Below are 22500 nucleotides of genomic sequence, written 5' to 3' on the forward strand. Positions count from 1 at the left end.
TTATTTCTTGCGCCTATCTCTATCTTACTTTCTTTATATTCCTTCATTATCTTATTTTCTCTCTCACTTTCTTCAAATTCTCTCCCTCTTACTTTCTCTCTCTCTCTCTCTCTCTCTCTCTCTCACTGACCTTAAACACGACCTACCCTCCATCCATCGTCCTTGCTGTCTCACTTTCTCTCATTATCTCACTTTAACTCGCTTCCGCTTGCTCTAATTTTACATGACCTACCCTGTTCTCTCTCTCTCTCTCTCTCTCTCTCTCTCTCTCTCTCTCTCTCTCTCTCATTTTTCTTCACCAATGTCACTCTCACTTTAACCCTTTGACCTTGCTTGCCTCCTCGCTCTCTTTCTCTCTCTCACTCACTTTCTCACTTCCGCTTCTTCATTGTCTATCTTGTTTATTCTCTTTCTTTATCTATCTGTCTATCTATCTATCTACTCACGTCTATCTATTGAATTCTCTACATATTATTGATCTATTTATCTATCAGTCTATCAACCTTTATGTATATTATGCTCTCTCTCTCTCTCTCTCTCTCTCTTTCTTTCTCTCTCTCTCTCTCTCTTTCTTTCTCTCTCTCTCTCTCTTTCTCTCTCTCTCTCTCTCTCTCTCTCTCTCTCTCTCTCATTTTCAACTGCTTTCAGAAAATGCCTCCACCCTTTAACTGCCCTCATTGACTCCACTATCTTTAATTATCTCTCATTTTCTCACTTTTCTCTCTCTCACGCCGCCCCCCCCAGGTTAATGAGATAATGGCCAGGTGTGTCGGGCGGTTTACCTGTAGTCTTTAATTAGGCTTTATTGGCAGGTGACCAGGTGAGAGAGAGAGAGAGAGAGAGACTATCTTTCCTTCATCTGTTCTCACCTTTCTCTTCTTTCCTTTCAATCTTTCCTCTTCCTCCCACCTTCCTCTTTTTCTTTGATTTTCCTTCTTTCCTTCCTTCCTTCCTCCCTCCATCTTCAACCCCCTTTCCCTCCACTCCTTCCCTCCCCCCTTCCCTCACCCAATCTCTCATCTTCCTTCCTTCCTCCCTCCCTTCCTTCCTTCATCTCTAGCCTTTTTCTCTCCTCTCTTCTCTCCTTCCTCCCTCCATCTCTACCCTCTTTCTCTCCTCTCCTTCCCTTTCCTCCCCAATCTAAGGGTTCATCCCCATCTTCCTTCCTCCCCTCCCTCCTTCCTTCCTTCCTTCCTTCTTCCTTTCTCCATCTATCTCTACCCTCTTTCTTCCCAAATCTTATAATTCATCTTCATCTTCCTCCCTCCCTCCCTCCCTCCTTCCTTCCTTTACTCCCTCCCTCCCTCCTTCCTTCCTCACTTCATCTCTAGCCTCAATTTCCTTCCATTTCTTCCCTCCAACTCTAGCCTCTTCTCTCCTTCCCTCCCTCCCTCCCCCCCTTCCCTCCAACTCTAGCCTCTTCTCTCCTTCCCTCCCTCCCTCCTCCCTTCCCTCCAACTCTAGCCTCTTCTCTCCTTCCCTCCCTCCCTTCTTCCTTCCCTCCAACTCTAGCCTCTTCTCTCCTTCCCTCCCTCCCTCCCTCCCCCCTTCCCTCCAACTCTAGCCTCTTCTCTCCTTCCCTCCCTCCCTCCCTCCCCCCTTCCCTCCAACTCTAGCCTCTTCTCTCCTTCCCTCCCTCCCTTCTTCCTTCCCTCCAACTCTAGCCTCTTCTCTCCTTCCCTTCCTCCCTTCTTCCTTCCATCTCTAGCCTCTTCCCTCCCTTCCTCCCTCCATCTTTCCTCCCCAATCTTACGGGTCAGATCTTCCCTTTGCCTCCATCTTGCGTTAAGTTATCAGGCTTCTGGTTACCGGGGAGAGTGGGAGAGGGGAGAAGAGGGGAGAGAAGAGGGGGAGGAGGGGAGAAAAAAGGAGGAGGAGGAGGAGGAGGAGGAGGAGGAGGAAGTAGTAGTAGTAATAATAATAATAATAATAAAGTAGTAGTAGTAGTAGTAGTAGTAGTAGTAGTAGTAGTAGTAATAATAATAATAATAATAATAATAATAATAATAATAAAAACGACCAAATAATACCCATAAAGCAAAAATAAAACCAGCTCACTAACTCTAAAAAAAAAAAAGGGGGGGGGATGAACCCTTCCAAAGCTTATAAGAAAAAAGTAAAAACGAAAAAAAATCAGGATAATTTTCAGGCCGTGTAAAAAAAAAAAAAAAAAAAAAAAAAAAAAAAAAAAACAGGAAGTGAGGTGAGGAGGGAACATTTCTCTCTCTCTCTCTCTCTCTCTCTCTCTCTCTTTCTCTCTCTCTCTCTCTCTCTCTCTCTCAAAATTTTTTCTATAACTGTTAACCCGGATCATCTCATGTATTTCTCCTCTCTGTCTGTCTGTCTGTCTGTCTGTCTCTCTCTCTCTTTCCTTCACTTTCCCCCACTTCCATTTTCTTTCCTTTCATTTTTCCTTCCTTCCTTCCTTCCTCTCTCCTTCTTTTTCTTCTTCCTTCCTTTCTTCATTCCTTCATCCATTCTCATTTCACTTACTTTGTCTTTCCTTCTTCCTTTCTCCCTCCTTTCTTCTTTCCTTCCTCTCTCCCTCCCTTCTTCCCCTTTTCCTTTCTCTCTCCCTCCCTTCCTCCCACTTGACTACCTCCTTTCTGTCCTCCTTCCTTCCTCCCTCCCTCCTTCACTGCCTTCATTCTGCACCTCCTTTCTTACCCCTCCTCCTTCCTCCCTCCCTCCTTTACTACCTCCCTTCTTCCTTCCTTCCTTTCTCCCTCCCTCCCTTATATCCCCCCTCCTGTCCAATCTCCCTTCCTTCTTTCCTTCCTTCCTTCCCTCCCTCCCTCCTTCTTTCCTTCCTTCCCTCCCTTGTATACCCCCTCCCTTCTACCTCCCTTCCTTCCTTCCTTCTTTCCTCCCTCCCTCCTTCCCTCCCTGGCCAGCTCTTGTACTGCATAAATTCACAAGGATCGCGCCATAAATATCACAGGGAGAGAGCACTAAGGGAGACAGTCCTTCCAGGGAGAGAGGGAGGGAGGGAGAGGAAGGAGGGAGGGAGGGAGAGAAAGGAGAGAGGGAAGGAAGGAGGAGAGAGGGAGGGAAGGAAGGAGAGAAGAAAGGTAGGTAAGTAGGTAGATAGGTAGGTAGGTAGCTAGGAAGGGAGGGATAGAAGTAGGGAAGAGGAGGGAGGGAGGGAGAGAAGGGAAGAGGGAAGAAGGGAGGGATCATGGAATAAATATCACAAGGAGAGCACTAAGGGAGGCAATCCTTCTAGGGAGAGAGAGAGAGAGAGAGAGAGAGAGAGAGAGAAAGAGAGAGTATTAACAGATTTTCTCTCTTCCTGACAGACTAAGGAACAAAAAATGGATGAGGAGGGAAGGAGGAAGTGAGGGAGGGAGAGAAGGAAGAGAGGGAGGGAGAGAAGAAAGAGAAGGTGGGAAGAAGGAAGAAAGGGAGGGAACGAAGAAGGAAGAGAGGGAGGGAGAGAAGAAGGAAGTGTGAGAGGGAGAGAAGAGAAGAGAGGGAAGGAGAGAAGAAGGAGGAGAGGGAGGGAGAAGGAAGAGAAGGTGGGAAGAAGGAAGAGAGGGAGGGAAGGAAGAAGGAAGAGAGGGAGGGAAAGAAGAAGGAAGAGGAGGAACAGATGGAAGATAGAGAGGAAAGGAAACGAATAAAATGAAAGAACTGAAGGAGGGAAGGAAGGAAGAAGGGAAGGAAGGAGGGAAGGAAGGAAGGAAAGGAAATTAAGATAACAGATGGAAAAAAGTAGGGAGGAAAGATGGAAGAAAGAAGGAAGGACGGAAGGAAGGAAGGAAGGAAAGGAAAGGAGAAAATGAAAAAAAAAAAATGAATAAATGGAGGGAGGGAGAAGACCCAAGTAGAGAGACAGGGAGGGAGAGGGAGAAAGAAGGGGGGAAGGGAGGGAGGGAGAGAAATATGGGAGGGAGGAAACATGGAGGAAAGGAAGGAGGGAGGAAACATGGAGGAAAGGAAGGAGGGAGGAAAATATATCTTGTCTTGCCCAAGGGGAAATCTGGGACTCTTCTTTATCACCTCTTTTACTTCCTCCTCTTCCTCTTAGTTTCTCTTTTCCTCTTCCTCCTCCTTCCTTCCTTCCTCTTTCCTCCTCTTCCTTCTTTCCCCTTCTTTTTCTTCCTCCTCCTTCCTTCCTTCCTTCCTTCCTCATTCCTCCTCTTCCTTCCTTCCTTCCTCTTTCCTCCTCTTCCTTCCTTCTTTCCTCTTCTTTTTCTTCCTCCTCCTTCCTCTTCCTCCTTCCATCCTCTTCTTTTCCTTCTTGCTCTTTTCTTCCTTAATTTTTCCTCCAACTCCTCTTTTCCTCTTCCTCTCTCTGTTTCTGTCTGTCTGTCTGTCTGTCTGTCTGTCTCTGTCTTTCTGTCTGTCTGTCTGTCTGTCTGTCTGTCTCTCTCTCTCTCTCAGAACTTTAAATGTGCCAATCAGGGTTAAATCTCCATTGGTCCTGTGACGACAAGACAGGGAGGGAGGGAGGTAGGGAAGGAGGGAGGAAAGGAGGGAGAGAAGGTAGGAGGGAGGGGGAAGAAAGGAAGAGCAGGGGAGGAGGGAAGGAAGAAGGAAAGAAGAAGGGAGGAGGGAGAAATGGAATGGAAAAAGGAGGAAGGATGAAAGGGAGGGGGGGAAAAGGATGAGAGAGAGAGAGAGAGAGAGAGAGAGAGAGAGAGAGAGAGAGAGAGAGAATACAACCAAAGGGAAGGAAGGAGTTGAAGGTAGGAGGAAGGGAGGAAATGAAGGATGGAGGGAGGAGGGAAGGGAGGGAGGAGGAATGATGGAAGGGAAAGAAAGAGGGGAGATATGGAGGGAGGGAGAAGAGGGAAGATAGGGAGGGAGGGAGAAGAAGAGGGGAGAAAGAAGTGAGAGAGAAAAGAAAGAGGAAGAGAGGAAAAGAAAGAAAATGTGAGAAAAAAGCGAGAAAGGGAAAGAAAGACAGGAATGAACACTAGAAAGAAAAGTGAGTATGGTGAGAGGCCTACCTACCTATCTACTTACCTACCTACCTATTTCTCTTCCTCCTTTTCTACTTATCTGCATACCTACCTACCTATTTACCTACTTACCTACCTACCTGTCCATTTCTTTCACCTTTCATACCTACTTACTTCAATATCCATTTTTTCTCCATTCCTACCTACACACCTGCCTACTTACTTACCTGCAAACCTACCTACCTCTCCATTTCTCTCTCTTCTTTCCTACCTACCTATCTATCTATCCATCCATCCATCTATCTATCTATTTATCCATCCATCCATACACCTATCCATCTATCAATCCATCCATCTATCTATATAACCATCCATCCATCTATCTATCTCTATCCATCCATTCATCTATCTATCTATCTATCTATCCATCCATCCACACACCTATCCATCTATCAATCCATCCATCTATATAACCATCCATCAATCCATCCACATACCTATCAATCCCTCAATCCATGTCCATAACCATCCATCCACCTATCCACCCACCTTCCCACCTGTGCACACCTGCCTAATTAGCACACCTGGCTACCTTGAATAATTAATACCTGGCTAAATAAACGACTACCTGAGTGTCCCTTTGAATTACTGAAGGACAAATTCATTTAATTTATTTATTTAAATTTACCTGGTTTATTAATTACCTAGTGGCAAGGTATCTAAAAATAGAGATATATTTGCTCTCTCTCTCTCTCTCTCTCTCTCTCTCTCTCTCTCTCTCTCTCTCTCTCCAACAGGGATAATGTGAGAGAGGGGAGGGAGTGTGAATCCTAACGAGCTGGTAGTAGTTGTTGCCTTGTTTGGGTAGTTAGGGAAGGGCAATTCGAGGTAGAGTGGTAGTTGTGGTAGTAGTGGTAGTTGTGGTGGTAATGTGGTGGTAGTGGTAGGTGTGGTAGCTGTAGCCTTGTCAACTACGGGAAGTCGTTAGTGATGGGGCAATTGAAGGTAGTTGTTGAAATGGCTGTAGGTGGCAATGGTAGTAGCAATTGTGGTAGCAGTTGTGGTAGTGAAAAATGTGGTTGTGGTGGATGTGGTTGTGGTAGTGGTTGTTGTTGTGGTGGTTGTGAATTAGGTCCAAATCTCCCTTCCAGTTTTCAGTAATCCTGCTAACAGACAAACAAACAAACACACAAAGAGGAGTGAAAATATTCTCTCTCTCTCTCTCCCTCTTTCTCTCTCTCTCTCTCTCTCTCTCTCCATTCATAAAACACAAAAATCCAAAAACTTCAGAGCCTATTACACGAAACTTTATCTCAAACTCTCTTGAGCTGAGAGAGAGAGAGAGAGAGAGAGAATCCGAGACCAGGGAAAGCTTGTGAAAATGAAAGTGAGTGAGGAGGGAAAGGCAGCAGGGCAATATTTCACGAGAGAGAGAGAGAGAGAGAGAGAGAGAGAGAGAGAGAGAGAGAGAGAGAGAGAGAGAGAGAGAGAGAGAGAGAGAGAGAGAGAGAGAGAGAGAGAGAGAGAGAGAGAGAGAGAGAGAGAGAGAGAGAGAGAGAAGAGAGAGATGGCATTAGGACAGATATTGGGGCAGAGATGAAGTGGTTTGAGGACAGTTGGACACAGTAAGAGAGTTTGGAATAGTCTAGGCTAGAAAGAGAAAATGGATAAAAGAAAATGGGCGATGGAGTGGCGACTGAAAAAATATATATATGTATTTTGGTTTTTATTATTATTTTTTTCATATATGTTAGTCAGTTTGCAATATGTGGGGAAAAATGGAAAATGAAACACACACACACACACACACACACACACACACACACACACACACACACACACACACTACCACACCCACGAACCCACCGCAATTCAGCACAGGGCACTCACAGGCGCCTCGTGACTCCGCCTCATTAATCAACCCAGCATCAATTAAGATAGGTAATTAAGAGGTCACGTGTCAACCGCAGCTAAGTGAGTCATTACCCCTTAGCCTGTCACTAATTAGGGTCATTATGCGTAATTATGGTGATGTTGTGCTTTTCCGAGTGATTATGTCATGGTCATTTGATCTACTTGGGTAATACTGTTTATGGTTATGTATTTAGAGAGAGAGAGAGAGAGAGAGAGAGAGAGAATCGAAGACCAGTAAAAGATAGTGAAAAAGAGAGAAAGTGAGCGAGGAGGGAAAGGAAGCAAGACAATACATCACGAGAGAGAGAGAGAGAGAGAGAGAGAGAGCGACTGAGGGAAAGCGAGTGTGAGTGTGTGAAAGTGAGCGAGTAAAAGCGAGTAAGCGAAAGTGAGCGAGTGAGTGAGGGCTGTAGAGTCATTAGAGTTGACAAATGCAGGTGGTGTCGGGTGAGGTGAGCTGTTGAACTAATGAACCAGGTCTCTCTCTCTCTCTCTCTCTCTCCCCCATTGTTCGTCTTCTGTCTGTCTGTTTTTCTGTCTGTCTCTCTCTCTCTCTCTCTCTCTCTCTCTCTCTACCCTTGCTCGTCTTGCCTGTGCGTCTGTCTGCCTGTCCCTTTCTCTCTCTCTCTTTCTCCTTCATCCCTCTAGTCCTCACTCCCTCTCCACCCTTCTTCGTCTTCTCCCCCCCTTCTCTCTCTCTCTCTCTCTCTCTCTCTCTCACTCAGGAGATACAGCTCTCTTCCCCAGACAACCCGTGACACAGCGAACCATTTCTCACGCCCAAACAAGGCAATTTAAAAGGGATGTGTGTGAGAGAGAAAAAAGAGAGAAAAATTATGGAAAAAAAAGAGAGAGAGAGAAGACTGTGAAAAATAATGATGGAGTTTAAGAGGACTGGGTATGCAAGTGTTTTTGAGAGAGAGAGAGAGAGAGAGAGAGAGAGAATTCCCGCTACAGCCAGATGATTTTATTTAACCTAGTAAAAAAAAATCCAATCTTCAAATCCATCCACGAAATCACCTTGTCAAGAGTGAAGGAAGGAAGGAAAGAAGGAAGGACGGAAGGAAGGAGAGAGCAGCAAGTTAGAGGAGGATAGAAGAGAAGGAAAGAAGGAAGGACGGAAGGAAGAAAGAAGAATGAAAAGAAGGAAGGGCGAAAGAAAGGATGGGAGGAGTAAGGAGAAAAGAAGGAGAGAAAAGGAGGATATAAGAGAAGGAAAGAAGGAAGGAGGAAGGAAGGAAGGAAGAAAGTAAGGAAAGGATATAAGAGAGGATGAAAGCCATATATAAAGGATTGGGGAAGTAATAAATAAATAATAATAATAATAATAATAATAATAATAATAATAATAATAATAATAATAATAATAATAATAATAATAATAATAGCCTTTATAATAATTTTTCCAATTATTTTAGCTGTGATAATCCATACGAGGTGTGAGTATAGCCAAAACACACACACACACACACACACACACACACACACACACACACACACACACACACACACACACACACACACACACGTACACATTTCTCAAACCCATACTGCACACTTCTCTCATCCACACACACACACACACACACACACACACACACACACACACACACACACACACACACACAGATTATGTTTATGGATAGATAGATAGATGGATAGAATAAGAGATACACTGATGGTTAGGCAGACACACAAATAGATAAAGATACACATAGATAGATACAGGTATATGAGCAAGAATAAAGTGGGCTTCTCTCTCTCTCCCCCCTCTCTCTCTCTCTCTCCAATATATCACTCACTTTTACTCTGCTTCTGTCCTACACTGTTACACCCACCTACACCCTCCTACTCTCTCTCTCTCTCTCTCTCTCTCTTTCCATTTCCCTCCCCATCTCTCCCTCTTTCTCTCTCTCTCTCAATACCCCTAGCCCCCAGCACATAAACAAGGGCAATGAATTTACTCCTCCCTATCACCTTTTCTTCCTCCACCCTCTCCCTCCCCTCTCTCTCTCTCTTTCTCTCCCTTCCTTACCTTCCTTCAACTTCACCCTCCGCCTCCCTTCCCTTCCCCATCCTCTCTTCTCTTCCTCACTCCACCTTTTTTCCTATCACCTTTTCTCCCTCCCCCTCCTCAATCTCATCCTTCTTTCTCTCCTCCTCCCTCAGTATAGCTTTTTCTCCTTCCTCCTCCCCCTCTCCCTCCTCCCCTCCCTCCTCCCTCCCCAACACTATCTTCTCTCCATCATACATCCCTCCCCTGTTCATCTTCTCCCTCATACATGTTTTCTTCCTCCTCCTTTCCTCCCCTCCCTCTCCTGCATCTTTTCTCCCCTCTCCCCTCCTAATTCCCCTCCTCCCTCATGCATCTTTTCTCCCTTCCTACCCTCCCCCTCCTGCATCTTTTTCTCCCTTCTCCTCCCCTACTCCCACATGCATCTTTTCCTAATCCCTCCCACTCCCCTCCTTCCCTTCCCCCTCCCTCTCTCTCCCTTCCTTTCCCCCCCTGCGTATTTTCTCCCTTCTCCTCTCCTCCTCCCCCTCCCCTCACTCCCTTCCCCGTCCCTCCCTTTCCCTCCCACACACATAAACAACACCAATGAATTCACTCCTCCCCAGAGCCCATTCATTTTGGCTCAATTTCCTCATCCCACCATTGTCAATTTCCGCAGCGTCTGGCACCCTTGAAATACGCTCCCTAATATATCTTTTTCTCCCTTAATATCGCTCCTGCCAAGGGGGAAAAAGGGAGGGAGGGAGAGAGAGGGAGGGGGGATGCAAAGGGAGCGACGCGGCCCCTTACCTGTTTTCCTCTTTGGGTTGGTGAAGGGGTGGTGGTGGTGATGATGATGATGATGATGATGATGATGATGATGATGATGATGATGATGATGATGATGTGATGATGATGATGGCAGTAAATAAGATTGTGATGGTGATGATGATGATGATGATGATGATGATGATGGCAGTAAATAGGATGATGATATAATGATGATGATGATGATGATGATGATGATAACAGGGATAATAAATAATGATGATAGTTTCCTCCACTTTTATATACTTTCGACTTTATCATTTTCCCCATTCATATCATCGCTACCAGGAGAGAGAGACAGAGAGAGAGAGGAGGCGAGGGGGGCGCCGCTCCCTCAACCCCCTCCTTCTAACCAACCAAGGTCATAAAGATAAGAGGGTGTAGATAAGGTGTAATAATAAGATGTAATAAGTAAAATAAATCGCTTGCGAAGAGGTGTTAGGGAGCATACTTGATGAGGTTAAAGGGAACGCTTGCCTCTGCCTTTTAAACTCTTTAATAAAACTGAGTCCCTTTAATATTGCCAGCAGGTGTAAAGGGAGTGAGATCTGAAGAAGGGGTACTCTCTCTCTCTCTCTCTCTCTCTCTAACATTTCTTAGGAAGGATCGTATGCTGTCTATTATTTTTATCTACGTAATTCTCTCTCTCCCTCCCTCCCTCCCTCCCTCTCTCTCTCTCTCTCTCTCTCTCTAGGGACAGGAGGGTAAGTCGGTGAGGGGAAGGTGTTTACCGGAGGGGAAGGATGAATAGTATGGATGAGGTGTTGAGGGAGATGAATGTTGTTATTCCCCTCCCCCCCCCTCTCTCTCTCTCTCTCTCTCTCTCTCTCTCCCTCTCTCTCTCTCTCTCTACCTGCAGGGAGGGATGAATGGGAAGGCAGATGCGGTAAGAGGTGCGGTAATTGCTTCTCATTGTTTAATAGCTTACAGGTCCATCACCCCCTTTCTTGTGTGTGTGTGTGTGTGTGTGTGTGTGTGTGTGTGTGTGTGTGTGTGTGTGTGTGTGTGTGAGAGAGAGAGAGAGAGAGAGAGACCCTGTGTTAGAGTGAATGCCAATGAGAGGTTAATGACTGTGTGTGTGTGTGTGTGTGTGTGTGTGTGTGTGTGTACCCATTAACCCTCTCCACACCTCTCACCATATTCACACTTCACCACACCCTCACCACACTTCACCACATCCCTCATCACACTTCACCACACCTCTTACCACACTTCACCACACCTCTCAGCACACCCTCATCACATCCCAACCACACTTCACCACACCTCTTACCACACTTCACCACACCTCTTACCACACCTCTTACCACACTTCACCACACCTCTTACCACACTTCACCATACCTCTCACCACAGTTCACCACACCCTCACCACACTTCACCACACCCTCACCACCTCCCCTCTCACATTATCTCTCCCTCTGGCAGATTTAACTCTTCCTCTCTCCTCATTTTTCCCCTCTTTCCTCCTCTCTCCATGATCATTGCTTTGTCTCACTCTCCCCTCTCTCTCTTGCTCTCTTTCTCTTTTTTCTCTCTCACGCTCCTTCTCTGTCTGTGTGTCTGTCTGTCTCGCTCTCTTCCTTTCTGTCTCCTTTTCCTCTCTCTCTGTCTGTCTTGCTGTCTTCCTCTTTCTCTTTTTTTTCTGTCTGTCTGTCTCTTGCTGTCTTCCTCTGTTTCTCTCCTTCCCTCTCTCTGCTTTCGTGTGTGTGTGTGTGTGTGTGTGTGTGTGTGTGTGTGTGTGTGTGTGTGTGTGTGTGTGTGTGTGTGTAGGTATTTTTTTTCCAAATAAATAAATCTATCAGTATATATGTGCGTCTCGCTCTCTCTCTCTCTCTCTCTCTCTCTCTCTCTCTCCAGTCTATATCTACCTATCTTTATACCAATCTCTTCCCTTTCCTATCCCTCTTCCCCACCTCTCTCTCTCTCTCTCTCCCTCCCTCCTGTAATCAGTTTAATGTTGCCTTGTCGCTGTTCTCACCCTTGGTCTTCCCCTTCTTCCTCTTCCCTCTCGCCACATTTATTTTTAGTGTTATTTTTGCTTTGTTATGATTGTCAGTCGAGTTTTTATCATTCTCTCTCTCTCTCTCTCTCTCTATCTATCTATCTATCTATCTATTTGTCTGTCCATCCATCTATTTACCGAACTACTGTTTTTACCTATTTCTCCTAAACTACCTTGATGACGCTGGTTCCACTTTCTCTCTCTCTCTCTCTCTCTCTCTCTCTCTCTCTCGCACCTTTCATGGTCATTCCCCCACAAACCACACACACACACACACACGCACACACACACACAAATCTCCAGTCTGTCTGGGTAGCGTAGATGACCATTAGGGAAATCTTAAGTGTGGACACGTACCGGACGCTGTGTGCCTGACTGTCCTATGAAATTTCCCCTCCAGTACGAGAGATGGAAAATGATGTTGGACTGAAGAAAGGAAGGAGGAGGGGAATGTAGGAGGAAGGAGGGATTGTAGGAGGAAGGAGGGAGGGAGGGAGGGATTGTAGAAGGAAGGAGGGAGGGAGGGAGGGAGGGATTGTAGAAGGAAGGAGGGATTGTAGATGGAAGGAGGGATTGTAGAAGGAAGGAGGGACTGAAGAAGGAAGGAGGGATTGTAGAAGGAAGGAGGGATTGCAGGAGGAAGGAGGGATTGTAGGAGGAAGGAGGGAGAGATTGCAGAAGGAAGGAGGGATTGTAGCAGGAAGGAGGGAGGGATTGTAGCAGGAAGGAGGGAGGGATTGAAGAAGGAAGGAGGGATTGAAGAAGGAAGGAGGGATTGTAGGAGGAAGAAGGAACGGACATAAGAAATCACTCACTCAATCAATCAATCGTCCGTCAACCTTGTATAAGTAACATAAACCGTCTAAAAATCGTCTTAAAATCGGTATAGACAGGATCCTATTTCGACGCAAGCCTCTCTTCCCTTATTGTCTTTCTCTCTCTCAGGTGAAGGCACGTAAACACAGGTGCACGCGAGAGAGAGAGAGAGAGAGAGAGAGGGGGGGGGGAATGCATTTTTCTGGGGCGCGAGACAGAGACAGATAGATAGATAGGTAGAGAGAGAGAGAGAGAGAGAATAAGAACACACACAAATTACAATATCTTCTCACATACATTCCTCTCTCTCTCTCTCTCTCTCTCTCTCTCTCTCTCTCTCTCTCAAGTATTTGTCAACTCCTCAGCGAGGCTCGTGTGTGTGTTTAGTAGTGAAAGCGACTTGAGGGAAAACTTAATTGAATTGTCGTAAGTTCTGAAGGAGAGAGAGAGAGAGAGAGAGAGAGAGAGACAGAGAGAATCAGACAGACACAGACAGAAAGACAGACAGATTTTGTGTGTGTGTGTGTGTGCGTGTGTGTGTGTGTGTGAGAGAGAGAGAGAGAGAGAGAGAGATGGGAGACGGGAAAAGGGGAAGGGAAAGGAGAAAGGGAGGGGAGAGGGGAAGGTGAGAGGGGAAAGAGATGTGAGAGAGGGAAGAAGAGGAGGAGGAGGAGGAGGAGGAGAGATGAGGTGAGCCCAGGAGGAGGTGGAGGAGGAAGGAAGGGGGAAGGAAGAGGGAGGGAGGGAGGGAGGAAGGGAGAGGAAAGGAGAAAGGGAGGAGAGGGGGACTAGCATAATGTGTGTTTGTGTGTTGAGAAATGGTGTGTCTGTGTGTGTGTGGATATTAGTCTCTCTCTCTCTCTCTCTCTCTCTCTCTCTCTCTCTCTCTCTCTCTCTCTCTCTCTCTCTCTCAATATTAATCTTAACTCTACCTACTCTCCCTTTTCTCCTATACCTCTTTCTTCGTTCTCTCTACACTCACTCTCTCTCTCTCTCTCTTGATATTTACCCTAACTTTACCTATTCTCCCTTTCTCCTATACCCCTTTCTTCTTGCTCTTTTCTCACTCTCTCACTTTCTCTCTCTCACAGTTGCTCCCTGGAATTACTCTCCACCGTCTCTCTCAGAACTAAAGGACAGACAGACAGACAGACAGACACCAAACCAATATCACTCGCAACAAATTACTTCACACACACGCACACACATACATACAAACACACGCGTTGACATACATACACACACACACACGCACACATATATACACACACACATACATGGACACAAATACACACAAGCACATAATACATACACACACACACACACACACACACACACACACACATACCGTCACACACGCACACAGATTAACTTGCACAGACACACGTACACGTATTTATTGCCAACACTTGTGAAAGGTGGCCTCCTGTGCGTGTAAATTAGAAACGTACACACATACGCACACAGTTCCCACGCACAGTACTCTTACACACACACACACACACACACACACACACACAGTACCTACAAACATACGTTCATTGCAAAAACACAAACACGAGAGAGAGAGAGAGAGAGAGAGAGAGAGAGAAACACACAATTAAATACAACAAAAACAAACACCCATACACATTCATCTTTCGACTAATACTCTCTTATCCATCCATCCATCCATCCATTCATCCATCCGTCTATCTATCCATCCATCCATCCAACCATTCAATCATTCATTCATTCATTCATCCATCCATCCATCCATCTATCCGTCCATCCACACAGCCATAAATTCTCCCCCCCCCTCCACACACCACACAAACATTAAACTGATGCCAACTCCCCCCTTCCCTCTCCCCCCACCTAACCCCCCTTCCGTTTTTCCCCTCCACCCCTCCCCTCACCCCACCTCACCCCCCTTCCGTTTTTCCCCTCCACCCCTCCCCTCACTCTACCTTCCTTTCATCCCCCTCTCCTAATACTCATTCTCCCCCTCCTGTGTCTCCCCTCACCCCCTCCCCTCAGTCTGCCTCTCCCCCTCCCTCATTTCCCCCTTCCCTAAACTTACTCTTCACCCCTACTCTCTCCCCCTCCCCATATGTCTTTCCCCTTCCCATTTCCCCTCACTCTCTCCACATTCCATTTTCCCCCACCGCTTCCCTTTCCCCTCCCATATTTCCCCTCCTCTCTCTCCCCTCCCCTCCCTTCCCTTTCCTCTCCTCTCTCTCTTCCCCTCCCCTCGTCTCCCTCCCCATCTCTTTCCCGCCCTCCACCTCCACTCCCTTTTCCCTTCCCCTCATGTATTTCCCCTCATCCCTCTCATCTCTCTCTTCCCCTTCCCTCCCCTCCCTCCTACTCTCTTTCCCGCCCTCCACTTCCCCTCCCTTTCCCCTTCCCCTCCCATATTTCCCCTCATCTCATTCCCCTTGTTAACAGACTCGTTGCGGCATTTTTCAGACGATGCATTAGGGTGTGTGACTTATGCAGGAAGGGAGGGGAGGGGAGGGGAGGGGAGGGGGAAGAGGGGAAGCAGGGGGAAGGGGAAGGGTAGAGGAAGGGAGGGGAGCGGGAAGAGAGGGAGTAGGGGGAAGGGGAAGGGTAGAGGAAGGAAGGGGAGGGGGAAGAGGGGAAGTAGGGGGAAGAGAGGAAGCAGGGGGAAGAGAGGGAGTAGGGGGAAGGGGAAGGGTACAGGAAGGGAGGGGAGGGGGAAGAGGGGAAGTAGGGGGAAGGGGAGGGGTAGAGGAAGGTGAGGGGTAGGCAACGGGGAATTTAAGGCGAAAGGGAGCAAGGGAAGGGGAAGGAAGAGGGGAGAGGAATGGAGGGAATGGAGAGGGGAAGGTGGAAAGGAGAGGAGGAGAGAGAAGGGGAGGGGGAAGGAAAAAAATCAATATATAGAAAATTAAACCAAAAAAGAAAAATAATATCAAAATATATACGAAATCAAAATCAAAAATACATATGCAGAAAATTAAAATCAAAATAAAGAAAAAAAAAATAAAAAAGAAAAAAAATAAAAAAATAAAAACAAAAAATAAAGAAAAAATAAAGAAAATAAAAATAAAGAAAAAATAAAGAAAATAAAAATAAAGAAAAAATAAAGAAAACGAAAAATAAATGAGAAAGAAAAAATAAAGAAAATAAAAAATAAAAAAAAATAAATGAAAAAAAAATAAAGAAAAAACAAAATATAAATCAAAATAATCAAAATGAAAATATTTTTAGAGAATTAAAATCTAGATCCTTCGAGGCGACCAAGTTATATCCACCCTGTCACTAGAAACTCGAAAACTAGCCGAGGATGACCTATTCGAGGATGACCTACTTGAGGATGACCCAGTTGAGGATGACCTATTCGAGGATGACCTACTTGAGGACCTATTCGAGGATGACCTACTTGAGGATGACCTATTTGAGGATGACCCAGTTGAGGATGACCTACTCGAGGATGACCTGACTAAACCTCGACCTTTTTTGAGAATTTATGCGTCTCACAAGGGTGCAAAGATGAGACAGGCGGACAGACAGACAGAAGTAATTATAGGTCTCTCTCTCTCTCTCTCTCTCTCTCTCTCACCAGCCATCTATCCTCTCTCTCTCTCATTCCTTTGTGCCCATTTTTTCAAGGTCGCTTTTCAGGCCGCTCGTTGCATGGACGTGAAAAGCCAAGCAAAAAATAAATATGGCCAAAAATAAATGCGTCCCCCCTCCTTTTAACTTCTCGTTGTTGTAAAGAAAATGGGAGAAGGGAAAGAAAATGGGAGGAGGGAAAGAAAATGGGAGAAGGGAAAGAAAATGGGAGGAGGGAAAGAAAATGGGAGAAAGGAAAGAAAATGGGAGAAAGGAAAGAAAATGGGAGAAGGGAAAGAAAATGGGAGGAGGGAAAGAAAATGGGAGAAGGGAAAGAAAATGGGAGAAAGGAAAGAAAATGGGAGAAAGGAAAGAAAATGGGAGAAAGGAAAGAAAATGGGAGAAAGGAAAGAAAATGGGAGAAAGGAAAGAAAATGGGAGGAGGGAAAGAAAATGGGAGAAAGGAAAGAAAATGGGAGGAGGGAAAGAAAATGGGAGAAAGGAAAGAAAATGGGAGAAGGGAAAGAAAATGGGAGAAGGGAAAGAAAATGGGAGAAAGGAAAGAAAATGGGAGAAAGGAAAGAAAATGGGAGAAGGGAAAGAAAATGGGAGAAAGGAAAGAAAATGGGAGAAGGGAAAGAAAATGGGAGAAAGGAAAGAAAATGGGAGAAAGGAAAGAAAATGGGAGAAGGGAAAGAAAATGGGAGAAGGGAAAGAAAATGGGAGAAAGGAAAGAAAATGGGAGAAAGGAAAGAAAATGGGAGGAGGGAAAGAAAATGGGAGGAGGGAAAGAAAATGGGAGAAGGGAAAGAAAATGGGAGAAGGGAAAGAAAATGGGAGAAGGGAAAGAAAATGGGAGAAGGGAAAGAAAATGGGAGAAAGGAAAGAAAATGGGAGAAGGGAAAGAAAATGGGAGAAGGGAAAGAAAACAGACCACCCTCCCTTTTCCTCGTTTTTTTTTTCTTCATTTTCTTTCGATGCTTTCTCTGTTATTTTTCTTTTTTTCCTCACCCCTTCCTTCGTATTTTTTTGTTTTTGTTTTTTGTATCGTTTTCTGACAAAATTGCGCCTTCGCGTTGCATGCGATCGCCAAAATTTTTGTTTGGTATGTTACTAACACTCCCTGGACTTACCCCCAACGTAATGGAAAAAGAATTAGGTTGATATGTATTGCCGCTCTCGTGAAACACACACACACACACACACGCACACACACACCCACACACCCACACACACGGCCTGCCTTCATCACCTAGATTTTTTTCCTCTCCCTCACACACACACACACACACACACACACACACACACACACACACACACACACACACACACACACACACGCACACACACACACACACACACACGCACACACACACACACACACACACACACGCACGCACACACACACACACACACACACACACACACGCACGCACACACACACACACACACACACACACACACACACACACACACACAGCCAGACTTTATCACTCAGATTTTTTTTCTTACCAACTCTTTTTATTCCATCTTTTATCATATCCTTTTTATTATTATTATTTTTACGTCCCCTCCGCCTGCCTGTCCACTCAGGTTTCTGCCTCTCTGTTTTTTGCGATATCCAGACTTTGACATTCGTGTTTTTTTTGTGTGTTTTTTTTGTTTTATTTTTGCTTTTGTTTTTCACTGCCTGTTCTGTGCTTGGGCAGCCTCTCCCCCTCCTGTTCCTTTTATTTCCTGATTTTTTTCCTTCCCTTCCTTTGCTCTCTTCCCTGTATACCATTCTCTCTGTCTGTCTGTCTCTCTTACTGTCTCTCTCTCTCTCTCTCCATATATGTCTATCAGTTTCTCCCCTCTGCTCTCTCTCCGGATATATCTACTAATCTATTATAATATCTATCTATCAATCCAAACACAGTATATATCAGTATATGAGTATACCTATGAACGTTATATATCTACCTACCTATATACATACATACACATACATACATATACATACACATATAAACACACATACACATACATAGACCTACATACGCACATATACATACTCATACATAATTACATACACACGCATACATACATGCACACACATACATACACACAAACATACATATACATATTCATATATAATCACATACACATACATACAAACATACATATACACCTCAATCTATCTACCTATCTATCTATTTTTCTCCAATTTTCTCTCTTCATTTCCATCTCCAATTTCCACTCAAATCCATTCTATAGTCAGCGATTTTTGCATCCCGATTTGCCTCTCTCTCTCTCTCTCTCTTGTTCCTCCTCCTCCTCCGCTTTCTTCCTCCTTTCTCACTTTCCTTCCGATTCCCTCTTTCCTTCCCTCCCCTCTCTCTCTCTCTCTCTCTCTTCCCGCTATTTTCTTTCCTTCATTCTCCCTCCTGCTCATTCTCTCTCCCCTTCCTCATTTCAGTCCTAATCGTCTCTCTCTCTCTCTCTCTCTCTCTCTCTCTCTCCCTTTATCGCCTCTCCATTTTCCATTTCTCCCCTCAGTATTCATACGATACACGCACACACGTACACACACTTACACGCACACACGTACACATCAGCAATCGCCCCAGCATACGGTCATGCAAATATTTCTGTGCTGTGCTGCCTATTGAAAGAGAGAAAGAGAGAGAGAGAGAGAGAGAGAGAGAGAGAACTCAGGAGTGTTTGAAAAATGAGAGAGAGAAAAGAGAGAGAGAGAAGGAGAGAGAGCATAGTATAAGTAGATAGGAAATAGATAGACGGTAGTAAAATAGATAGATAGAAAGATAGGTAGGTAGGTAAGCAGGTAGATAGGTAGACAGAAGTATAGAAAGGTAGGTAGGTAGGTAGGCAGGTAAGTAGGTAGGTAGGTAGGTAGGTAGATAGATAGATAGATAGATAGATAAAAAGGAAAGAAAAAGTACGAGGAAATATGAAGTAGGCTGACGATAGATATAGATAGATAGATATAGATTGATAGTGCAAAAGGTCAGGGTTTTATCTATCTAATGACCCATCTATCGTAGTTACATGACCCCAGTGCTACCTAGGGACGTGAGAAGGGGAGGGGGGAGGGGGAGGGGAGGCAATAAGGGGGTTTCAGGAGGGAGGGGGAGGGGAGGGAATAGGGGGGTTTGGGAGGGAGGGGGAGGGGAGGGAATAGGGGGGTTTGGGGAGGGAGGGGGGGAAGGGCAGAGAAGAGGGGGTGGGGGAGAGAAAAGGGGAGAGAGGGGGAGGAAAAGGGGAGATGGGGAGGGGAGAAGGAAGAAAATGAAGGAGGGATTGAGTTGAAAAGAAAGGGGAGGGGAAGAGAAAAGGGGAGAGAGGGGGAAGAAAGGGGAGAGATGGGGAGGGGAAAGGGAAGAAATTGGAGGAGAGATGGAGGTGGGGAGAATGTGGTGGGGGAGAGGAGGGTGGGGGGAAATTCTTGCTCTTCATTCTTTGTCTTTAACTGATTGAAAAGGTTTTGTTAGGAGAAGGAAAAAGAGAGGAGGATGAAGGAAAGTGAAGGAAAGAGAGGAGGATGAAGGAAAGTGAAGGAAAAAGAGAGGAGGATGAAGGAAAGTGAAGGAAAAAGAGAGGAGGGTGAAGGAAGGAGAGGGAAATAGAGAGGAGGGTGAAGGAAAGAGGAGAGGGAAATAGAGAGAAGAGGGTGAAAGGAGGAGGAGAGGGAAAAAGAGAGGGAGGTGAAGGAAAAAGAAGGAAGGGTATGGTCTAAACCCGGAATACGTTACCGTGAAGCGATGAGGTCGAAGGTCATAGTGTTATCAAGTTAATTACCACCTCTATCACCCATACATGACCCCCACGCCCCCTGGGGATTGGTAGGGGGGGAGGGGAAGGGGGAGGGAGGGAGTGAGGGAGGGGGAGAGTAGGGGAGGGAGGAGGAGGAAGAAAAGGAGGTATTTCGGTCAAGTTTGATATCGTGAGAGAGAGAGAGAGAGAGAGAGAGAGAGAGAGAGAGAGAGAGAGAGAGAGAGCTCCCGCACGCAATATTAAAGTCAACACCACTTAGAGCGACAACAACAGCGTGTGTGTGTGTGTGTGTGTGTGTGTGTGTGTGTGTGTGTGTGTGTGTGTGTGTGTGTGTGTGTGTGTGTGTGTGTGTGTGTGTGTGTGTGTGTGTGTGTGTCTCAGATAAATTCTCTCTCTCTCTCTCTCTCTCTCTCAATATTCCCCCTTCCTCCCTCAGTCCTTCCTATCTCTCTCTCTCTCTCTCTCTCAACATTCCCCTTCCTCCCTCAATTCTTCCCATCTCTCATCCTCCCCTCTTCCTCCTTCCCTCCCTCTCTCTCTCTCTCTCTCTCTCTCAACACCACTTCCCAGAACTGACTAATTATGTCTCCCTCATTACCGCTCTAATTACGCCAACTGCCATGAAAAAAAAATCAAAAAAAAAAAAATCCCCCCCCCAAAAAAAAATCCCCCAAAATCCAAAAAAAAATCCTTTAAAAAAATCCCAAAAATTTTCAAAAAAAAAAAATATCAGTTCCATCATACTGGGAAAAAAAAATATATATGGAGAGGAGTATATATCACATCCATCCTGGCTTTAAAAATACAATATCCTGGAATATATGTAAAGCCCATGCTGCTAGTCACGAAGAAGTGCTATTTAATTTCTCAGTTCCATTCTCTCTCTCTCTCTCACACACACACACGCACACGCACACACACACACGCAAAGGAGGCTCAACAGGGTCATCTGAACGCGAACCCAGTGGACTGCAGGCTGAAGTTCCCTCCTCACCATCATCCTTTCGGGGGAGGGGGAGGGGAGGGGCGGGGGGAGGGGCGGGGGGGGGAGGGGGGAGGGGACCCACGTTAGTACCACAAAAAAAATATATATATATAGGAATGATTCACAATCTTTCTCCCCCCCCCGTTGGGTTAAGCTGATTTTTATGGATTTTAAAGTTAGCGATTAGGAGGGTACACGAAAACAACAACAAAAACAACAACAACAACAACAAGACACAAACAAACAAACAAACAAACAATAGCAACACACTCCCACCACCAAAATCATCACCATCATCATCATCATTATAATCATCACCATCATCACCACCACCACCACCTTCATCACCATCACCATCATCATCATCATTATAATCATCACCATCACCATCATCATCATCATCATCTAAGGGTACACACACACAAGGTATACACATATTTACAATGATTGTGTGTGTGTGTGTGTGTGTGTGTATGTGTGTGTGTGTGTGTGTGTGTGTGTGTGTAGTCTTTGTAACAATTCTTCCCTATTCTTGTCCCATAATTTTTTGAACAAGGCGAAATAAAATGAAAGAATTACCCGAATGTCGTGAGAGAGAGAGAGAGAGAGAGAGAGAGAGAGATTTAATGACATGCAAATATATACACTCGTTCTGTATCGAAGGAAATTTGCCCAACAGAACGTAAAGCCAAAAGCATGAAAGAGAGAGAGAGAGAGAGGCAGACAGACAGACAGAAGATGCATTATTACCTACCTTACCTATCTACCTGTCTGTCTACCTGCCTATGTATCTATCTACCTACCTACATACCTACATACCTACAAGCTCTTCCACAATGCAACCTTAAATTAAAATGAGATTCATAAGTAAAAAAACATCCTGACTACCCATACAGAGCCACACACACACAAACACACACACACACACACACACACACCTTTCCTTCTCTCTCATTCCATCTCGATCTATCATCCACCCACCCTCACACACACACCCACCCTCACACACATACACACACACACACACACACACACACACACACACACACACACACACACACACACACACACATTCTTGTTATGATTTAAGACTAATGGGGGTCTGAGTCCTGTAAGCGATAATAATAATGATAGAATGGAGGGAGGGCAGCGTTATTTCATAGGCTTAAAGAGGGGGTGGTGGTGGTGGTGGGGGGAGCTGGTGGGGTTGGAGGGGGAGGAAGAAGTGGGGTTGGACAGGGAGGAAGAGATGGGGGGAAGGAAGTGGGGTTGGTGGGGGAGGAAGGGGAGGGATATGGGGGAAGTAGGGGAGAAGTAGGAGTGGTGGGGGAGGGAGGGGAGGGATGTGGGGGTGGTGGGGGAGGGAGGGGAGGAGTGGGGGAGAATACATAGTCGTTCATACAATGTACAAAGACAAAAGCATATTGAGAGAGAGAGAGAGAGAGAGAGAGAGAGAGAGAGAGAGAGAGAGAGAGAGAGAGAGAGAGAGAGGGGTAAAGCAGTATTGTTCCAAAGGCTTACTGAGAGATTGGTGGGAGGGGGGAGAGGAGGGGGAGAGGAGGGGGAGAGGAGGGAGGAAAAGAGGGGGGGAGGGAAAGAGGGGGGAGAAGGGAGGAGGGGAAGAGGTGAGCAGGGGGAGAGGGAGAAGGGGGAGAGGGAGAAGGGGGAGAAAGGAGGGGGAAGTGAGGAAATGGGGGGAGGGGGGGAGAGAGAGGGG

This window comes from Coenobita brevimanus, chromosome 34, assembly GCF_032717465.1.
Source record: "Coenobita brevimanus isolate Jiangsu-jjx chromosome 34, ASM3271746v2, whole genome shotgun sequence".
NCBI lineage: Eukaryota > Metazoa > Arthropoda > Malacostraca > Decapoda > Coenobitidae > Coenobita > Coenobita brevimanus.